This window comes from Nyctereutes procyonoides, unplaced genomic scaffold, assembly GCF_905146905.1.
Source record: "Nyctereutes procyonoides isolate TBG_1078 unplaced genomic scaffold, NYPRO_anot_genome, whole genome shotgun sequence".
Lineage (NCBI taxonomy): Eukaryota > Metazoa > Chordata > Mammalia > Carnivora > Canidae > Nyctereutes > Nyctereutes procyonoides.
The window spans coordinates 93256-102217 of record NW_026575041.1 but is presented as its reverse complement, the minus strand read 5'-3'; the positions used below and the strand labels follow the sequence as shown (position 1 = coordinate 102217).

The window sequence follows — 8962 nt, the reverse complement described above, 5'->3', positions numbered from 1 at the left end:
TGAGCATGAGTTCTTCTTGTGAATCAGGAAAGAATAAAGAAGAAAATCAGCTGTGGTGGAAGAAGGGACCACATGAAGATGTTATTAACCAGTAGTCATTGCCCAAATCAGACTTAGATCATATTTTCATCTTTTGCCTCAACTCAGACAATAAGACCTGTGAATTAGAAGATGGGATGCAAATAGATATGGGAAAGGAAGGAAAAGAAATTATTATATTTTAAATTTATTTTTAAACATATAATAGCTAGTACTTAGTGACCTTCATATACATTAACTAATTTAATCCTTATAGTAATTCTATGGGCTTTATATGTCATTATTACTTTAGAGATGGAGAATTTCAGGGCACACATAATTTAGGAACTTACCATGTGGGTAACTTAGCCAATAAATATATCAGTCCATGCTTGAATGCATCAGCATGTAGAACATGCAATCCTAAAAAAATTGATTTGAGATGCCAAATAAAAATTTATAACATCAAAATATCCATATTTACTTTTGAGGCCCTTTATGCTCAAATAGTTCTGTTTGTAATTGTCCTTATGGCTTACTCGTTATGTGGTATGAAAGTTACATAGATACAGTTCAAGTTATGACACTACAAATAAACTGTATCCATACAAGATATTTTTTTAAAATTTTTTTATTTATTTATGATAGGCACACAGTGAGAGAGAGAGAGGCAGAGACACAGGCAGAGGGAGAAGCAGGCTCCATGCACCGGGAGCCTGACGTGGGATTCGATCCCGGGTCTCCAGGATCACGCCCTGGGCCAAAGGCAGGCGCTAAACTGCTGCGCCACCCAGGGATCCCCCATACAAGCTACTAAGAGTAGGCACTCAGCAAATGTAGTTTATTTATTATGCCTGGAGATATTCAACCTGCTTGAATGGAGGTGTCCAGGAAAAGAGGAGAGCATTGTTTTTGGGCCCCCAAAGCTAGTTTACTTTACTGATACAGTTATCAGAATCCCTGCATATAGTTTGTTTGTTGTTCATCTATGATTTCATACAACTCAATATACACATTTCAAAAAATATTTATTGACTGCCTACTATGTAAAGCGAGGAAGTGATGGGTGCAAGCTACTTAACAATGAATTAAAATAAAATGGTCATTGTTAGATTTGTTTATATATAAATTCTGTGCCCTCACATAATTGTTCATTTCCTGTTTTCTTCTTTATTAGATGTGATTTTAGTTTTCTTCCTTTATTGTTTAACCAATATTCATAAACTCTATAATACAGAGGTTGGTTTTATAAATAGTTACCTAGTGAAATAATTACTTTCAGGTTGAATTCATTATAAAGAAATATAGTGGGTTACCTGGGTGGCTCAGTGGTTAAGCATCTGCCTTCAGCTCAGGGCGTGATCCTGGAGTCCTGGGATCGAGTCCCACATCAGGCTTCCTGCATGGAGCCTGTTTCTCCCTCTGCCTGTGTCTCTGCCTCTCTCTCTCTCTCTCTCTCTCTGTATCTCTCATGAATAAATAAATAAAATATTTTTAAAAATAAAGTTTATCATTGCAGGATATTGAGTTTAAGATTCAGCAGTTTGAGTTCAACATGCCAAACTTTCAGAATATCATATCATATCATATAATATCCTCTTCTATCATTTTCCTGCTAACTGGTGTTCCCAGCCTGGAAGCCTTCCACATCTGGATCTCCATTCCCTCCTGCTTTCTCTACATAACCACCCTCTTGGGAAACAGTCTGATCTTCTTTGCCATTGTCACTCAGCCCAGCCTCCATGAACCCATGTATGATTTCCTCTCCATGCTGTCTACCCCTTGGCCTATCCATATCCACCCTGGTCACTATGTTGGGTATATTGGGGTTCGATGCCAGGGAGATCAGCTTTAATGCCTGCTTGTCACAGATATTTTTCATTCAACACTTCACTGTCATGGAATCCTCAGTGCTGTTGATCATGGCCTTTGATCATTTTGTGGCCATCTCTAGTCCTCTTAGATATCCTTCTATCTTAACTGACCTTAAAATAGCACAGGTTGGAGTAGCAGTCATCACCAGGGGGACACTAATACTGACTCCTATGGTGTTGCTTCTCAAATGATTGTCCTTCTGCCACAGCCACGTGCTCCACCACTCCTACTGCTTCCACCCTGATATGATGAAGCTCTCATGCACAGATGCCAGGATCAATAGCGTAGTTGGGTTGACAGCCCTGATTACCATTGCTGGAGTGAACTCCATCTTCTTTATTTTTTCTTATGTTTTAATCTTTAAGGATGTCCTCAGCATTGCATCTCCAGAAGAGAGGAAGAAAGCCTTCAGCATATGCATCTCACATATTGAGGCTGTTGCTGTATTCTGTATTCCATTGATTAGACTGTCCTTTGTTCACAGGTTTGGGAAATGGGCCCCACCTTATATATGTACTCTTATTGCCTGCGCTTACCTGCTAATCCCCCTGTGTTGAACTCCATCCTCTATAGCATGAAGACTAACAGATACGCAGGGCTGTGTTCAAAGCTCTCCATCCCAGTACAACAAAGAAATAGATGGAGTCTACTTTCAAAAGCTTGAAATTTGTTTTGGATTTAAAGTAGATTGAGGGATCCCTGGGTGGCGCATCGGTTTAGCGCCTGCCTTTGGCCCAGGGCGCGATCCTGGAGACCGGGGATCGAATCCCACGTCGGGCTCCCGGTGCATGGAGCCTGCTTCTCCCTCTGCCTGTCTCTCTCTCTCTCTCTCTCTCTCTCTGTGACTATCATAAATAAATAAAAAAAATAAAGTAGATTGAATTTTGGACTAGAAATTTGAATTTTCCAATTCTGGTCATTGTGTAGGTAAGTACAATGCCATCCAGAGAAGTTAAAATGTTGACTCATGCCTGAGCTGAAAGAATTCCAAAAGATCATTTTAGCTTTAAGTATAAGCTATGAGTTCTCTCTTTCTCTCTCTCTCTCTTTCCTCAATAGCCACAATATTATTAACATTTACACATTTAGGATGAAATATTTTCAGTGACCTAGACACCAGTGAGCCAGTTTCAGTTTCATATGTGGAATTTTTTTTTTGAAGAGGGGAATAAAAAGTGTATTGATTGCAAATCACTGAATTTTATCATCTAAATCTGCACATTCTCTATGGTTTTAGGATTGTTCCAGATATTCTTAATTTTCCTCTTGGCCTTCTGCTCTCCCTGACCTTTAATATAATTGGTAGTATCATCATCAATACGTGTTTTACTGCTTTGTCATCAACCTAACCTTTTTTGGTCAGATATACTTACTTTCCCCCAACTCTTCGGGGAAGATTTATAGCACAAGCATTTTGTGAAAAATGATTCTGCTTAATTCAACTCCAATCTGTATGTTTTTTTCAGAAGTACTAATGTCATGCTTAACACTTATTAAGTCTGTTTTTGGTTTTGGTAAATATCAACTCAAAATAGTTTTTCTTTGAAGATTCAAGAGTACCAGGAACCAAATACAGAGATATTTTAATCTGGTTGGATATGCAATGCTTTATTTGGACTTTCTCTTCAAGGAATGTTAAAGTCGGTATGTTAATCATCTCTAGATAGGAAGACAAATCATACCATGATTAACACTGGGAGGATTTAATCCAAGGAATCTGATAAAGTCTAGGTGAAGTGATGGCACAAATGGAATGCAGAAATAATAGATATAATAACTACAGGATGTCACTTCCACCTGTATGTCTGTGGGAACGAAGAGAGGAGTTTGATGTTATGAAAATCTAGAAACTTGGTGGAAGCTCTTCCCAGAGCTGACACTCATACCTATAATGAGGGGGTGCTATCCTACTGGTTGTAGTACCTAAGGAGTGAGAAAATGGACCACAGGGATCCAAGCTCCAAATCTCAGGGAAGGGGCACTTTGTAGCTGGAGCTCATGCCACTGGAGCACAGAGGAGGACCCCTCATGGACCTGAAAGTCAGACCCCTGAAAAAGCACCCCACTGGTGTGTGGTTCTGTTTTTTCCAAGGGAGCATGATGAAAATTTCCTGGGAGTGTTGGAAAAAATAAAAGAAGAAAGTGGAACCAGTAATGTTGGCATGGTTATGTGGCAATGACAGGAATAGCAAGCAAACATGCTGGGATACTTATCCTTCCAGTAGCTTCCAGTTTCCTTCTCGAATATTTCAGTTAACACAGCTGGCAGAAGATAATTGTGTTTCCTGATTCCCAGATTACTTATCAAAACAGAGTAGAGAATAGTGATTTTAGAGCTGAGGTTCAGTATTTTCATAGCCAGCAAAGTTGGGTAACATGCATGTTACACAGTTAAGTTTTATATAGCCATTACAAGGACTTTCTTAGTTGCTCTAATCTAGACTGTTGATCATAGCAACAGTGTCTAGTAAATAAAAGCTATACAAGTGCTTCCACAATTCACCAAGTATTTCTACATTCAATCTTCTGAAAGACTGATAGGTGACAAAGGGGGGATGCTTTTGCTCCTTTTTAAAAAAAAACAAATTTCTAGTTCTTCTAGGACCACCCAAATGTTTGTTCAATGACAAACAGTAGAGTTCCAGGCTTTGCCTGTGTCAGCTTCTAATTTGGTTTGCTGGCTACTCATGGAGTTTTCTGCAAAATTTTACATGCTCTTTGTTTTTAGGACACTTGTCATCTTTTCCCAGTTACTTTCACTTCTGTTAACTTTGGATAATTTCTGAAGACTGAGCATATGCCATGTCTATTCTCATTGATAGATTTTGATTGGAAACCTGTGCTCATTATTCTCACTTCCCTTCCCAGTGACATAGATCTGCTCATTCTTCTGTGCTTTTCTTGATGCTCTAGATGTTGACTTAAATGTGCTGATATGGTTCAGTTTCTCTTATATACTGACTTCTAATTGGGTTATAAAATGGAGGGCATGAAGAGAAGAAGGAAGGGTGAGAGGAGACGTCCTACTTTGATAAATATCTTTAATCCTGTTGGCTCCTGGGCTAGTAATGTTTTCTCACTCTCCCTGGTCTCTAGATCTCTCAGCATCCCCTGTTTGTCTCCTTAACCCTGTCTTCCTTTCTGTAATTAAAACTTTCATTAAAGTCTCTTCATTTAAGTTATCCATGTAGTTTTTGTTTCCTGGTGGTTCTGTAACTGATATGTAATCTTTAATGAGCAAAGATAATGGCTCCTTGATCTGTCTGGATATACTGCTTCTATTTGAACTACATTTATAAATCAGTTTTGAGTATGAGATGCATGAGATGGGTACTAATTAATCTTTTTGTCACCTGAGGCATAAAGTAATGCCTTTTTCTGAGCCTCTCATTCCAGGTCTTAGTACCAAGAGCCTTGCTTTAGACACATAGAAGAAACCAGGTCCAGTCCCACCATGGTAATTCCTAGACATAGAGGGTAATATAGGATTTTCCTCTACATCCTCTCAGGATCTGGGCCAGAAAGTTGGATGGAGTAGACATCTGACATCTTGGCTGGCTGGTCTGTGGGAATCTGGGTACACAACCTGGTGTATTTTCTCTAGTGCAAAATATATAGATTGCTGTCTGACAGCCAGAATTCCAGACTGGGAAGGGGGAGAGAAGCTTTGATTCTTTCCCAAAATTCCTTCTTTGGACTTTACTATCATAAAATTATAAAGTTGAAAGAATATACTCATTGTTTACTTTGCGCTTAACCTTCTAGAATCCAAAGTTTATAAGATAAATAGCTATTAAGGATGTAACGTATAACATGATAACTATAGTTAGTATTGCTGTATGGTATATATGAAAGGGTTTAAAAGTGAATCCTAGGAGATTTTTTGGGATATATTTTTATTGGAAGTCAATTTGCCAATATATAGCATAACACCCAGTGCTCATCCCCTCAAATGCCCTCCTCAGTGCCCATCACCTACTCACCCCAACCCCCCGCCCACCCTCCTTTCCACCACCCCTTGTTCATTTCCCAGAGTTAGGTGTCTCTCATGTTCTGTCACCCTCACTGATATTTCCCACTCATTTTCTCTCCTTTCCCCCTTATTCCCTTTCACTATTTTTTATATTCCCCAAATGAATGAGACCATATAATGTTTGTCCTTCTACAATTGACTTACTTCACTCAACATAATACCCTCCAGTTCAAACCATGTTAAAGCAAATGGTCGGTATTTGTCCATTCTGATGGTTGAATAATATTGCACTGTATACATAAGCCATATATTCTTTATCCATTCATCTTTCAGTAGACCGTAGCTCCTTCCACAGTTTGGATATTGTGGACATTGCTGCTATAAACATTGGGGTACAGGTGTCTGGCAGTTTCATTTCATCTATATGTTTGGGGTAAATCCCCAGCAGTGCAATTGCTGGGTCATAGAGCAGTTCTATTTTTAACTCTTTAAGGAACCTCCACACAGTTTTCCAGAGTGGCTGCACCAATTCACATTCCCACCAACAGTGCAAGAGGGTTTCCCTTCCTCCACGTCCTCTCCAATATTTGTTGTTTCCTATCTTGTTAATTTTCACCATTCTCACTGGGGTGAGATGGTATCTCATTGTGGCTTTGATTTGTATTTCCCTGATGGCTAGTGATGCAGAGCATTTTCTCATGTGCTTCTTGGCCATGTCTATGTCTTCCTCTGTGAGATTTCTCTTCATGTCTTTTGCCCATTTCATGATTGGATTGTTTGTTTCTTGGGTGTTGAGTTTAATAAGTTCTTTATAGATCTTGGATACTAGCCCTTTATCTTGATATGTCATTTGCAAATATCTTCTCCCATCTTGTAGGTTGTCTTTTAGTTTTCTGGACTGTTTCTTTGCTGCGCAGAAGCTTTTTATCTTTTTTTTTTTTAATTTTTTTTTTAATTTATTTATGATAGAGAGAGAGAGAGAGAGAGGCAGAGACACAGGCAGAGGGAGAAGCAGGCTCCATGCACCGGGAGCCCGACGTGGGATTCGATCCCGGGTCTCCAGGATCGCGCCCTGGGCCAAAGGCAGGCGCCAAACCGCTGCGCCACCCAGGGATCCCAGAAGCTTTTTATCTTGATTAAGTCCCAATATTTATTGTTGCTTTTGTTTCCTTTGACTTCATGAACGGATCTTGCAAGAAATTGCTGTGGCCAAGTTCAAAAAGGGTGTTACCTGTGTTCTACTCTAGGATTTTGATGGATTCTTGTCTCACATTTATTTTTTTTAATTTTTATTTGTTTATGATAGTCACAGAGAGAGAGAGGCAGAGACATAGGCAGAGGGAGAAGCAGGCTCCATGCACCGGGAGCCCGATGTGGGATTCGATCCCGGGTCTCTAGGATCGCGGCCCTGGGCCAAAGGCAGGCGCCAAACTGCTGCGCCACCCAGGGATGCCCTTGTCTCACATTTAGATCTTTCATCCATTTTGAATTTATCTTTGTGTGTGGCGTAAGAGAATGGTCCAGTTTCACTCTTCTGCACGTGGCTGTCCAGTTTTCCCAGCACCATTTATTGAAGAGATTGTCCTTTTTCCAGGCGATAGTCTTTCCTGCTTTGTCGAATATTAGTTGACCATAGAGTTGAGGGGGGCATTTCTGGGTTCTCTATCCTGTTTCATTGATCTATGTGTCTGCTTTTGTGCCGGTACCACACTGTCCTGATGATCAAAGCTTCATAGCACAATCTTAAATCTGGCATTGTGATGCCCCTGGGTCTGGTTTTCTTTTTTAATATTCCCCTGGCTATTTGGGGTCTTTTCTGATTCCACACAAATCTTAAGATGATTTGTTCCACTCTCTGAAGAAAGACCATGGTATATTGATAGAGATTGCATTAAATGTGTAGATTGCCCTGGGTAGCATTGACATTTTCACAATATTAATTCTTCCAATCCATGAGCATGGAATATTTTTCCATCTCTTTGTCTCATCCTCAATTTCTTTCAGAAGTGTTCTGTTCAGGCTCTTCAATAAATGGTGCTGAGAAAATTGGACATCCACATGCAGAAGAATGAAACTAGACCACTCTCTTCCACCATACACAAAGATAAACTCAAAATGGATGAAAGATCTAAATGTGAGACAAGATTCCATCAAAATCCTGGAGGAGAACACTGGCAACAACCTTTTTGAACTTGGCCACAGTAACTTCTTGCAAGATACATCCACGAAGGCAAAGGAAACAAAAGCAAAAATGAACTATTGGGACTTCATCAAGATAAGAAGCTCTCGCACAGCAAAAGATACAGTCAACAAAACTGAAAGACAACCTACAGAAAGGGAGAAGACATTTGCAAATGACGTATCAGATAAAGAGCTAGTATCCAAGATCTATAAAGAACTTATAAAACTCAACAGCAAAGAAACAAACAATCCAATCATGAAATGGGCAACAGCCATGAACAGAAATCTCACAGAGGAAGACGTAGACGTGGCCAACAAGCACATGAGAAAATGCTCCGCATCCCTGGCCATCAGGGAAATACAAATCAAAACCACAATGAGATACCACCTCACACCAGTGAGAATGGGGAAAGTTGACAAGGCAGGAAACCACAAATGTTGGAGAGGATGTGGAGAAAGGGGAATCCTCTTGCACGGTTGGTGGGAATGTGAAATGGTGCAGCCACTCTGGAAAGCTGTGTGGAGGTTCCTCAAAGAGTTAAAAATAGATCTGCCCTACGACCCAGAATTGCACTGCTGCAGATTTACTCCAAAGATACAGATGCAATGGAATGCCAGGATACCTGCACCCTGATGTTTATAGCAGCAATGTCCACAATAGCCAAAGTGTGGAAGGAGCCTCGGTGTCCATCAAAAGATGAATGGATAAAGAAGATGTGGTCTATGTATACAATGGAATATTACTCATCCATTAGAAATGACAAATACCCACCATTTGCTTCGATGTGGATGGAACTGGAGGGTATTATGCTGATTGAAATAAGTCAATCAGAGAAGGACAAACATATATGGCCTCATTCATTTGGGGAATATAAAAAATAGTGAAAGGGAATAAAGAAAGGAGAAAAAATGAGT

General features: G+C 39.9%; 1 pseudogene; it reads left to right on the top strand.

The window, feature by feature from the left end:
- The first annotated feature begins 1573 nt into the window (after positions 1-1573).
- LOC129506574 (olfactory receptor 51F2-like) lies at positions 1574-2532 on the top strand (annotated as a pseudogene).
- Positions 2533-8962: the final 6430 nt, after the last annotated feature.